The 10,778-nt window shown below is 42.8% G+C and overlaps 1 pseudogene; it reads left to right on the top strand.

Annotated features, from left to right (window-relative positions):
• The first annotated feature begins 7,218 nt into the window (after nucleotides 1-7,218).
• On the top strand, nucleotides 7,219-9,822 carry LOC118893959 (annotated as a pseudogene).
• Nucleotides 9,823-10,778: the final 956 nt, after the last annotated feature.

Raw genomic sequence — 10,778 nt, 5'->3', positions numbered from 1 at the left:
AGGGGCCACTCCTCATCGCGGCCTCTCTTGTTGCGGAGCACAGGCTCCAGATGCGCAGGCTCAGTAGTTGTGGCTCACGGGCCCAGTTGCTCCGTGGCATATGGGATCCTCCCAGACCAGGGCTCGAACCCGTGTCCCCTGCATTGGCAGGCAGATTCTCAACCACTGCGCCACCAGGGAAGCCCTGTATTTCTTTTATAAGTTGCTTATTCATTCTCTTTTGTCATTTATGATTTGAATTGTTAGTCTGTTTCTAGTTGATAAGTAAGATGTTTTAAGATATTGTGAATAGTAAAGCAACTATACTCCAAAAAAATTAATTAAAAAAAGATATTGTGAATATTATGCCTTTGTTATATGTGTTATAAATATATTTAGCACCCTGTTTCAAATAACTATTTTCTTTGTGTGTTTGTGTGTGTTCACAGCTATGATTTACTATAGCGAAAGGATACAAAGCAAAATCAGCAAAGAGGAAATGTACATGGAGCAAAGACCAGAGGAAACCAGGTGCGGGTTTCCAAGAGTTTATTGCCATTGGAGTCATGCAGAATGCACTGAATTCTTCCAACCACAGATTGGGACATGTGTGAAATGCTGTCTACCAGGGAAACTCATTAAGACTCAGTGACCTGGGACTTCCCTGGTGGTGCAGTGGTTTAGAATCCACCTGCCACTTCAGGGGACCCGGGTTCGCTCCCTGGTCCGGGAAGATCCCACATGCCACAGAGCAACTAAGCCCGTGTGCCACAACTACTGAGCCCGTGTGCTGCAACTACTGAAGCCCATGCACCTAGAGCCCATTCTCTGCAACAAGATAAGCCACTGCAATGAGAAGCGCATGCACCGCAATGAAGAGTAGCCCCCTCTCGCCGTAACTAGAGAAAGCCCATGTGCAGCAACGAAGACCCAACGCAGCCAAAAAAAAAATAGACTCAGTGACCAGGGTTCTTACTGGGAGCTGGTCATGAAGGCACACTCTGCCTAGTACATACCAGAATTCCAGACTCTTAAAAGGAAGGCAAGTACTCAGCATAAGCCATACTGCTTGCACATTTTAGGCACAATGAAACATTCTCGTTAAAATAACTATTTTCTAATTATTTTAGTGTTGTTATTGATGCTGAGTGTGTCCTGGGACGGTCACTAATCTACCGCATCTATAATTTACATCCTAATGAAAGAGCGTAGCAGGCTCTTTCTAAGTGCTTATTCTAGCAGCGTGTCCCCGCACTGGTTTAGTGTGGATTGGTAAAATATAAAAATTCTCCTCCACAGACTGTTAAATCTTTGAAAGCATAGACTATATTCTTCTTAACATTTTCAATAAAAAGAGTAAAACATTTGAATAATAATTTTTCCTTTATTTATTTTACCACTGAAAATACAAATTGCATCGAACACATTGACTTATATGTTATTTATCTTATTGATTATGAGTCATGTGAGTTTTTGGTCTTAAAAACTAAGTCCATTTAGCGGTAGGTTTTTGTGGCCTCTTTGAGTTCCCTGGACCAGCAATTAGGAAATGCTGATTTATCTGGCCAGTAAATAATAGGATAAGAATTAGAATAAATAATGAACATCGAACATTTATAAGCATCAACAATGTGTCAGGCACTGTCCTAAGTGTGCTACACACATTACATGCTTTATTTCTTAAAACAACCCTGTGGGGCAGGTGCTATGATTATCCCTGTTCTCCAGATGAAGGAGCAGGTGCAGGAAGGTCAATCAGCTTGGCCAAGCTCACGTGGCTACTTGGGGAAAAGTGTATGAACGCAGGCAGGCTGTACTCACTGGCTACACTTGAATCCACTACGCATGCTGCCTTCTTAGTGCTTTGTTTTGTTTTATTTTGTTTTGATTTGGTTGTCTTCACCTTAATTTTTTTCACTTAAACCCATATGGTGTAGATCTGAGTTTTATGTTAATATGGCATGGAAGTGGGAATTCAATGTAAAGACTCTTAGTGTGTTTAATATTGAGCTCTCCAAATAGCACTGGCCTATATTTCTAAGAGATTAAGAATCACTGAAAATATTCTATGGTGTTTCATGTAGTCTTAAGCAAGAATTGAAGTCAGATTTTGGAATATTTGTAATTTTGACCCATATGCAGAATATGGCATATATATATATATATATATATATATATATATATATATATACACACACACATACATATGTGTATATATATATGTTTCATATATACACACATACATATGTGTCATATATATACACATATGTATGTGTGTATATATGTTTCATATATATACACATATGTATGTGTATATATATGTTTCATACATACACATACATATGTGTATATATATGTTTCATATATACGCATACATATGTGTATATATGTTTCATATATACAGACACATACATATGTGTGTATATATGTTTCATATATACATGCACACATACATATGTGTGTATATATATATATTTCACTTAGTTTGTCTTTATCAGTCTGGTGGCTTGTTATTTCAGATGATCAGAAAGACAGATACCTGCTGTCTTGGCAGGGTTATGGGGCTCCCAAGTGTCACCTTAGGGTATGTTAGCCATTGCCTGGAGCCAGGCCGAGCTAGCAGGCTGATCTGGGCGGTGCAGGCTGCCAGGGCCCTGGCCACAGGAGCCGAAGGGAAGAGCAAGGAATCCAGGTGAAGGGACCTTTACCTCTTGGATGCACAGCTTGGGGAAAGCGGTGCTGGGCAGTAGGGGTGTGGCCCAGGCACAGTGGAGGTAAGATGGCCCAGGGGGTGGAGGTGCACTGGTCCCAAGGAGCTTCAGAACACGAGTCTGAGGAATGTGGTAGCCAGTGGGTCATTCTGACTGGATTCAGTGCCGTTTTGTTGGGCACAATTCTTCATCTGAAAGCAGCACTGTTCTTAAGCTCCTGCTCTCATTCCCCTGCTCTATCCCAGAACTGGTAAGGAGATTTCACGGCCAATAGCCTCTCATGTGGCATATACTGGGGAGCCCTAGAAATGATGATGTTTAAAAATATTAATAAGAACTAACATCTCCTGAGCTCAAGCGATGGGTCAGGAATGATTCTAAGAACTTCCACATGTACCAGGCCTCTGAGGCTGGTATTGTTTATATCACCTTCTTCCCCATTTTATAGTTGTGGCAGGTGAGGCCAAGGGAGCTTATGAAAATTGTCCAAGGTCACCCTGCAGTAAAAGAGGCAGGCAGAAAGGGGGAATGGGTTCAAGCTGAGGGAGTTTGGCTCCAGATCCTGCATATCAACTATTATGCTATATGCCTTCTTGGTATATTATTAAGGGGATTCCTCTCTCTGGATATAAGAGGAGCCCTGAATTTGCTACACTGCATAGAATAAAATATGTCAGGCCCAAAACAACAACTTCTTTCAGCCCTACAGCCCTCTCCTAGAATTCTAATTGTGCACAGTCCTGTACTGGGTTGTCATTTGTCCAAAGGTCCTCGCCTCTGGATTTTCTAGGCTGGGGAAGGGTTCAGTTCTCGGATTTTAAACCACAGAGGAGGTTTTATTACTCTATGAATAGTTAGTACGTCTTTTTACTGCTGCTTTCTTGTCCTATTGTGCTCATTTTGCCCATCAAGTTGCTCCTGAAGAACCAAGACAATCTGTGTATGCTGAGTGATGGCCAGCCACCTCCTGATTGACAGGTCTGGCATGGTGACGTTGAGTTTTGACTCGCCTTCTGAAGGCATCACTTATAGGAGAATGTCCACTGAGGCCAAGGATCAAAGCTGCTGGAACACTGAGAAGCCAAATAGAGGAAAACTACTCGTCTCAAAACCCAAGTTCCAGACTTCCAATAGGGCAGAGTAAGCAAGTCAGCAAATCATCTCCTTAGAAAATAATGATAAAACGAGACAACATTGTAAAGCACATCAATTTCAGGGCTCTGGAAATTGACCAAAGGCAAACAACAAACTGAGAAGTGTTTTTTTGTTTGTTTTTTTTTTCATAAAGAACTGCTATATTTCATTAAGAATAGTGGGAATCTGTGACATTCTTCCCTGGACTGGTCCCAGCCCAGTGCCAGCTCAGTCAGTGAGAAGGTTCTAGAAGGATGGGACATACCGATAAAGCCCGCAGCTTCAGTGCTTGGGAGAGTGCAACTGAGTTTTAGCAGAAGGCAGAAAACCCACCCCCGGTTGTGTTGTCAGTTAAAGGAATGATCCTGGTGGCAGGTTGGGGAAAGCAGTATTATGGTTGACAAGCTAAGAATTTAATTAGGAGATCCTAGAAATGAGACAACTACAGAACAGCTTGAACAACTACCCCACACCCACTGGCTGCCTTCTGAGCACGTGCTGGGCGGGGTGGGGACCAGAGATGATCCAAGCTCTTCACTCATCCCTGGCTAACTGATGCCATGAACTTGCAGAGATGTGAATGGGCATTCGGGAATCTTACGGGGTTGATAGAAATGTTCTAAAACTGGATTCTGGTGATGTTTGCCCAACTCTGTAAATTTATCCCAAATCACTAATTTTATACTCAAAACAGATTGATTTTAAGGTATGTAAATTATACATCAATAAATCTGTTAAAAACATTCAAGTTCTAATAAACAGCTCTAAGAAATGTTGTTTTAATTTTTCTTTGGTTATATTATGGCACTCCAAAACCAACTTCTGTCAGAACAATAAATAACTATTTTTGGTGATAGATATTGATCATCTACAATGAGTTCTTCAGCACTTTCTGTCCTGCAAAAGAGCTTAGAAGACTTTAAATACCCAAGATCATCAATAAGCAAGACTCACTTGAAAACCATATATTTAAAAAAAAGATGTGCTCATGATGTGTCAACGTTTATTGAGCACAGAAGTTTGCCACAGACAGAAGCTAGGAGGCATGCTGTTTAAATTTGACTACCCTCAAGGAATGTACACTGTTACAATTGTAAGTTAACATACAATAGTATGTTAACGTTAAACATTATATTAGTATTACTGGGATGGGGCTGGAAAAAAAAGATGCAGCCAACCACACCTGATAATTTATAAAAGATCTACTGCATTCACTATTGCATTTAACCCTCATAACAACCTTGTGGGTTTTGCCAAAAGGAGGGAAACCGAGGCTCAGAGTTGTTCAGCAACTTGTTCAAGGCCACATACATCAAGCAGAAGCTGAGATTTGAATCCATGTGTCTGATTCTCAAACAAATGTTGGCAAGGATCTGGGGTAACTGGCACTCATACTTGGTAAGTAGGATGTAAGCTGGTAAAGTTTCCGTGGAAGATAGCTTGGCCATACCTATCACATGACAGCTGCATATATTCTTTGTCTTTGGAATTTCACTTCTAGGATGCTTGTAGTAGAGTAGAAATGGCCATCAATAAGGAATTAGTTAAATTAGGCTCAATTCATAAAATGGAATCCTATGTAGCCATTAAGAAAGAGATGCAACTGAATATAGATATATGAGTAGAATGGTCTGCAAGATAATTATTAAGCTAAAAATAAGCTGTTCCCCACACTTTCTGTGTGTTGTTTTAAAAGGGACTGAGAAATGGGGAATTGTGGATACTATCAGGAGCCAATTACACAATTTTTAACTGAGGTCTGTGGTTAATTTTTAACTGGTGTCTGTGGTTTCCATATTTGCAATTAGCAAAATAGTGAGCTGTTGACTAGGATATGGGACTGCCTTGTGATGAAGTGAGTGTTTTTATGGTATTAGTGTTGTTAAATTCAAGTTTGTGTGCCCAGCATAGTGAGGCCAAACAAATCGACATGTCGGGGTTTGGAGCAGAGAAAGGTCTATGGAAGGTCCAAGCAGGGAGAACAGGTGGCAAATTTGGGGGGAGGGCTGCAGAATGTGCAACCTTCCTCTGATTGGTTAATGGTGAGGTAGCTAGGTGGTGTTCCAGGAATCTCAGTCATCAGCCTTCTGGTTCCAATCTGTCTGGGGTCCACATACATGTGCTCAGCCTGAAGCTACCATCCTCCACCTGGGTGGAGGCCTTAGTTTCTGTAGAAGAACTCAGAGATGTATATCAGATTGTTCTCCCCCAATCCTCCACCCCACCCCAGGAGGAACCAGGACCCTGTCCCATTGCGGTACTATTGTTTCTTTCTGCCTTCCTTCACTCCCCTAATGAGTAACTGTTTGAATCCATCCTTTGGAAATCAGGGAAGGTCTAAGAGGCTGAAGCCTTTTTCCTACAAACAGTAAACAGGGGACATGGAAAGGCTATTGTGCCCAGGGTTTTATTAGTTAGAAGGAATTCTTCCTAACCTTTCTTCTTATACTCTGGAAGCTCTTCTTTTTTCTGACTTGGCCCACCTACCTCTTCAGAGTTAGAAGGAAACTTAGAAATCATGTAGCTCAGTATTTAACAGCAGGTTTCAGCCTCCTAGTGAGTCCTGTCATCAGTTTTGTGGGTCACAACTAGCATTACTTCAATCATTAAAAATTTAGGGCTTCCCTGGTGGCGCAGTGGTTGAGAATCTGCCTGCCAATGCAGAGAATACGGGTTCGAGCCCTGGTCTGTGAAGATCCCACATGCCGCGGAGCAACTGGGCCCGTGAGCCACAATTACTGAGCCTGCGCGTCTGGAGCCTGTGCTCCGCAACAAGAGAGGCCGCGATATTGAGAGGCCCGCGCACCGCGATGAAGAATGGCCCCCACTTGCCACAACTAGAGAAAGCCCTCACACAGAAACAAAGACCCAACACAGCCATAAAAATAAATAAATAAATAAACCCAAAAGTTAAAAAAAAAAAAAAAATTTAAAAAAAAAAAAATTTAAAAATTAAATAATATGGACAAAAAGTATCAGAGTACATTGTACATAGAAAGGCTACATTTCACATTGAGAAACTTTGTGTTTTACAATACGATTTGTGTGTACATATGTGTATTTGTGTGTAGCAGGTGAGTTCGCGTGTGTATATGTGTGGTCTGCATGTGCATATATGTGTTTTTTGTGTGTGCATTTTTGTGTGTGCTGTGTGTTTATGCATAAGTGTCTCTGTGTGTGTGTGTGTGTGTGTGATGGTTGAAATGTATTTCTTACTGTTGATCCTGGACTAAAAAGTTTAAATCTATTGTCCTAGTTCAAAATACCTTGTATTATGGGTAAGGAAATCGAGGCTCATACAGGCCAAGTGACTTGCCCAAGATGAGTAGCAGGGCTAGAATTCCTGCTCACACATCCAGACTTATAGGTTTCCTCCTTGTTTCATATTTCATAGATGCCTCTGTGGCCAGAGCCACTGAAGGACTTTGCAGAGTGGAAAGGTAGGTAATTGGATTTGCTTTTCTGAAAAAGCATGAGGAATGATGTGGTGGATGGATTGGAGGGAACTTTGTGGAGGCTGGGACTCTGGGGAGGAGGTTTTCATATCAGCTCTGGTAAGAACTGGTGACTCACTCCAGTAAGGCATTGGCCCTAGGCCTGCTGAGGACGAGCAAGGTGTGAAATGTATTTAGAAGGCAGCCATGAGAGGACCTGAGGATGAATTTGAATTTGAAGTGGTTTCAGAGAAAGAGTCAAGAAGAAGTTCCAAGTTTCAGACTGGGGTACCTGGATAAATGGTAGGGCTGTTTGCTGAGCAAGAGAAAATAGGAGAAGGAGCAGTTTCAGGGGCAAAGATAATGAAGATAATTTGCCTGGATTGAAGGTTTCTAGAGATTTTTCCACTGGCCACAAATACAGCGTCTGTCACTGACTAGATTCATGACCTTGACAAGTTGCTTCACTTTTCCAGGCTTAAATTTTCTTCTTTAAGAAAAGGCAAAATGGTCTTTCTGCACTAGCCAGAGAGGGGTCCATATGAGATGTTTTGGGAACCCTCAAATAAAGACTTCCAGAAGGGAGTGAGAAATCCAGCTTAGGACACAGAAGAGAGCATGGGGATGGAGCTCATTACCTGAGAGTCACCAGTGGAGGCTGAAGGATAGCTATGAAGTGATCTCTTCTTTGGGTTTCATTGGTCCCTCCCCCTGAGTGTGGTTTCCAGAGTTTCTTATTGGAAAGCCATGAGCAGAAACTTCTCACAGTATATCACTTCAATCAAATGCTACAGAAATGCAAAGTGAAACCACTGGGGACACACCCAGAAACCAAACCAACAAATTCTTCTCTCAGAAACTCTTCCTTTATTTACTTGTTTGGTTTCCATTTGTGCCAGGGTAATAAAACAACTCTTTCTTTCTTTTACTTGGAACCTCTTTATTCAGCCACCTGGGACTTCCCTCTAGTAGGGGCAGCACCTACCCCAAGGACTTACCCCAGAGGCCTCAGAACAGAAGCAACTGCATTTCCACTTGAACTGTTATTTCTCTGTCTAAGGAATCTTCCTGACCAATAATCCTGCTAACCCTTTATGGGAAATTTGGCCTTGGGGCTCCGTTTACAGATATTAAATTCACAGTGAAACTGTACAAGACTCCCATTCATTAGAAATTCCATTCATACTCTCCAAGCTAAAAACCAGAAACCACATTTTGTGTTGTAGAAGTAGCCACTCTAAATGACCCAATTGACCTATTGTTTCTGTTATGATATATATATTTTGTGTGAATTCCAAGGGAATTCATGAAATAAAGGGAGAAACATTTTCTTATTTCACTTTTTATATAGACACTAAGGTTGCGTTGGGAGGTTACATGGGTATGGGGCAGGGACATTTCTCAGTGGCAACTATCAAACTGGGGCAACGTTAAAGGAAACTGGATGCAGAATTTGCCTGGATTGAAGGTATCTAGAAATTTTCCACTGGCCACAAATACAGCATCTGTCACTGTCTAGATTCATGACCTTGACAAATTGCTTCACCTTTCCAGGCTTAAATTTTCTTCTTCAAGAAAAGGCAAAATTGTCTTTCCACACTAGCCAGAGAGGGGTCCATAGGAGGGCGTTGTTCTGGGGTCCCCCTTGTAACTTACAGGGAAAATTTCACAATAACCGGAGCCCTTGATGTCCTGCAGATGAAGGAAGAGGATGTCCTCAAATCCCTCACAGCAGAGCCCACTTAGGTGGCACCAACCTGACTTCCAAATGGAACAAAGGAAAAGTGATGGCGTTACCTCATAAATCTGAAGAGAACCCGGGAGAAGCTTCTGCCAGCAGCTCGTGCCATTGTCGACACTGAAAACCCAACAGATGCCAGTGTCATGCCCTCCAGGAATGCGGGCCAGCGATCTGTGCTGAAGTTTGCTGCTGCCACGGGAGCCTCTCTATTGCAGGTGCTCCAACCACTCCTGGCAGCTTCACTAACCGGATCCAGGCAGCCTTCCACTGTGTGTTGTGCGGTTATCAGGGTGACCACCAGCCTCACAGAGGCGTCTTATGGTAACCCGCCTACCGTTGCTCCACGTCACACAGACTCTCCCCCTGCGCTGTGTGGACACTGCCATCCCTGCAGCGCAAGGGGCGCTCCCGGCGGGTCTGATGTGGTGATGCTGGCCTGGGGATTGTGCGCCTGCGCGGCTCCGTCTCAGGTGCGCGCTGGTGGGAGGTCAGGTCCCATCTCTGCTTCTACAGGGATCGTGAAGAGACTGAAAAGGAAGAGCAGGCGGGTGCTGAAAAGGCTGAGACCCCGGAGGAATTTCGGGGTGAATGAGCCGCTCCAGGTCCCGAGCTTATTGCTACTCAACCCGAAGTTGCAGACGGGTCTGAAGGCGCAGGTGGCCTCAGCACTTTCCAGCAGCATCTCCTGAAGGACCGCGGCGCGCAGCCAGCCTCTGAAGGCCAGTCTGCAGCTGCTGCTGCTCAGACCACTAAATGGGGAGAAACAAGCAGAGTGGTCTCAAAGCTGCTCTTCCACAGACTCCTAAACAGAAGATGGAAATAAGGTCGATGGAAAATAAGCAATTTCTTAAAAAAAAAAAGAAAAGGAGAAATGGGATCAGGTGGTTACTGAGTTTCCTTTTGGATCTAAAAATGCTTTGATTTTAGGAATGGTTCTACAGTATTCCTCCTTTAAAGGACAATTGTGTCAGACACTTTAGAAAGATAAATACAATTTCTTTGACTTGCAACTTCACTCAATTAATTAGACAAATTTGTATGAAGGAGCCTATTATGTGCCTGGCATTTTGCTTGGTGCTGGGGAAACTTAGGACAAAGGTCACAATATCCTCTGCCCTTGCAGGCTACAGAGGAGACAAGACAGCTGTGTTCCAAGATCAGCAGCTGCCTGAGCTTTCTATTTCTGGCTCTGCCATGCATGTCCATGTCATTGTCACGCTCAGTGTAAAATGGAGTCAAACTCTGATAATTTATTGTCTATCTCCTCCACTAGCATGGAAGGCAGGAATTTTGTCCCTGTTATTGATTGTTGTATGTCCAATAACTGGAAGAATGCCCAACATATTATTGGTGATTGACATACAAGGTGTAAGCATGGGTCACAAGTTTGAAGGATATTTTAAAAGGTGATAGAAGCTAACACAGTGGTCTTCAAACTGCAGTATGCTTATCCAGAAAGAGTTTACAGAGACTTTCCAAGAGATGGATGGGATGGATAGCTTTAGGGGAATCAATTTCCAGATCTTCAACTTCTGTATGAGTTATTTCTCAAAGTTGCCCTGCCTGAGAATGCACTGAGAAACGTGTCCTGCTGGTTTCTTTTCCATCTTCCGTTTTACAATCCTTTTCTCTTACTCCACAAATGAATAGCTTTTCTCTCCCGTCTTACTGAGATGCTTTCCCCCAGGTGGTAAAAAAACACCCGTGAAGAAACTCTGGGAGGTATAGGGACAGGTGTGAGACAGTAAATGGCTCTAATGACTGGTTAATATATTTTTG

This window comes from Balaenoptera musculus, chromosome 4 (assembly GCF_009873245.2).
Source record: "Balaenoptera musculus isolate JJ_BM4_2016_0621 chromosome 4, mBalMus1.pri.v3, whole genome shotgun sequence".
NCBI classification, from domain to species: Eukaryota; Metazoa; Chordata; class Mammalia; order Artiodactyla; family Balaenopteridae; genus Balaenoptera; species Balaenoptera musculus.
The sequence above is the reverse complement of the archived record's forward strand: the minus strand, read 5'-3'. Positions and strand labels throughout refer to the sequence as shown.